We start from the raw sequence: 2288 nt of genomic DNA, 5'->3' as shown, positions 1-2288 counted from the left end.
TTTTTAGTTTTATAGCATTGAAATGCTTTATAAATTAGAAATTTTGAAAGAATAGAAAAAATTTGAGATAGATGGCGTGGGGTGCCCCTTAGGCACATGAAACCGAAGGAATAGAAGAAATTTGATTACTGTGGCAGGATCACGGGTGGCCGAGAGGCTAGGCGTTGCTACGGTTAGGCAAGATACGCAGGTTCGAATCCTGCCTCGTGATCAAATTTTTTCTATTCTTTCAAAAAATCTCTAAACCGAATATAGTTTTTAATTGTGGACTACCATTTAAGTATGCTTGTTCACTTGAACAAGATGTAATCCATTCAATAATCATTGAAGGCATTAAATTTGTTAGGCCTTGATATTATTTCAATGTCGCAATCATTCAGAGAAGGTATAAACAAATTACTTACCGTGCGATATTAATTATGTTTGGCCAAGGTCTGCACTTGCTGTTACTGCTCTCTACTGTGACGTAAATATCGCGAGGAAAAAAATACATGTAATTACCATATATTATGAATAATTCTGACTAAATTAACTTCCATAATGTATGTATAAGTTACCTTTTTGTTTTGTATTGACCCGGTAATGTTGTGTAATTGTTATACTTTTAGTCATGCACTTATTTTAAGAGATTGTCTTTAAGTAGTGTGATTCTCTCACGTTTTTTTTTGCTCTCTTATAAGGAAGTCTAATAATAATATATGAATACTTTACCGACGCGTTGTTAGTAATATCAGAGTATTCGTTTAAACATTTCCGCACATTTTTTGAACGCCATAACACGGCAACGTTATTTTATATGGAAATCTGTAACGTTAACGAAATTGCACCTCCCGAATATGGGATGGTCGAATAATCCACGAGACTCGGTGAATGCTTTCAGTATGAACTTTACTGTTATCGCCCGCCGTTAAACTGCTGGCGGCGTACGCAATTTTTTAAAATTACCATTCTCTAACTACTGTTTGTGCTATCCTATCCCATGGTTGTGATGGTTTTAATAAGAAGCTCCAGTTTCTGCTTACGTAACTAGAGACGGTTCAAAAGTGGTACGGTTAAAAAGTATCGAATGCGACTTTGACATTCGTGGGTTTTGTAATCACAATTTCAGATGGATATTTAACACTTTACGTATTTATTTAATTAAATGTATCTTTAAAATGAAAGCACTTTTTAAATCGATTTGTGATTCTAGGACACTTTGCTAACACTAAAAAAACCTCATTGTTGATTTCGAAAATTTGTATTTAGAAATCAATACGTTACATTTTTCATGTGGCTAAGATGAGATGGAAATTATGACTCACTAGCTGCGCCCCGCGGTTTCACCTGCGTAAGTCCGTATCCTGTAGTAATATCGGGATAAAAAGTCTATATGTTATTCCAGCTGTCCAGCCATCTACGTATCAAACTTCATTGCAACCGGTTCAGTAGTTTTTGCGTGAAAGAGCAACAAAAACATGCACATACTTACAAACTTTCGCATTTATAATAGTAGCTGCATCCCTTGGTTTCACCCGCGTAAGTCCGAATCCCGTAGGAATATCGGGATAAAAGTTGCCTGTATGTTATTCCAGTTGTCCAGCTGTCTATTTACCAAATTTCATCGCAATCGGTTCAGTAGTTTTTGCGTGAAAGAGCAACAAACACACACACATCCTTACAAACTTTCGCATTTATAATATTAGTAGGATTAGTAGGATAAGTAGGATACGAAGTAGGAAGTAGGATAGGATAGGATAGGTTAGGATTAATAAAATATGTAAGTCGATTTTGAACTTGAATCATTATCTATTAAAAAACCCCATCGAAATCCGTAGTGTAGTTTTAAAGATTTAAGCATACATATTGACAGAGAAAGCGACTTTATTTTATACTATGTAGCGATATTGCCAGCGTTGGATTAGATTTTATCGTAGTCCTTTTAAATTTTATTTCTTAAATAAAATTAGATATTTTCCAATTGTAATACATTAGTGCAAAATATAAGCGAAGTTTGGACCTTTAAATAAAAATGGTTGTTATTTTGAATTTGGTGATCCTTGAAAGTACCGGGTTCTTTTTAAGGCCTTTATTTTTAGGCTATTTTTTAAGTTTTATTTTATTATTGCAATGAGTGATAATTTTTTTGAGAAAAATTATTATAATTTATTAAATTATTATAAATTATATACACGTTAACGGAGACAATATTATATGTACAATATTAGTATATTGCATATACCTAGTCTTGCCATAAATATTGTAATAAAGAAAAAAGAAAATTGTTAACTGCAAATAACATTTATTAC

This window comes from Zerene cesonia, chromosome 9, assembly GCF_012273895.1.
Source record: "Zerene cesonia ecotype Mississippi chromosome 9, Zerene_cesonia_1.1, whole genome shotgun sequence".
NCBI classification, from domain to species: domain Eukaryota; kingdom Metazoa; phylum Arthropoda; class Insecta; order Lepidoptera; family Pieridae; genus Zerene; species Zerene cesonia.
This window is presented reverse-complemented; position numbering follows the sequence as displayed.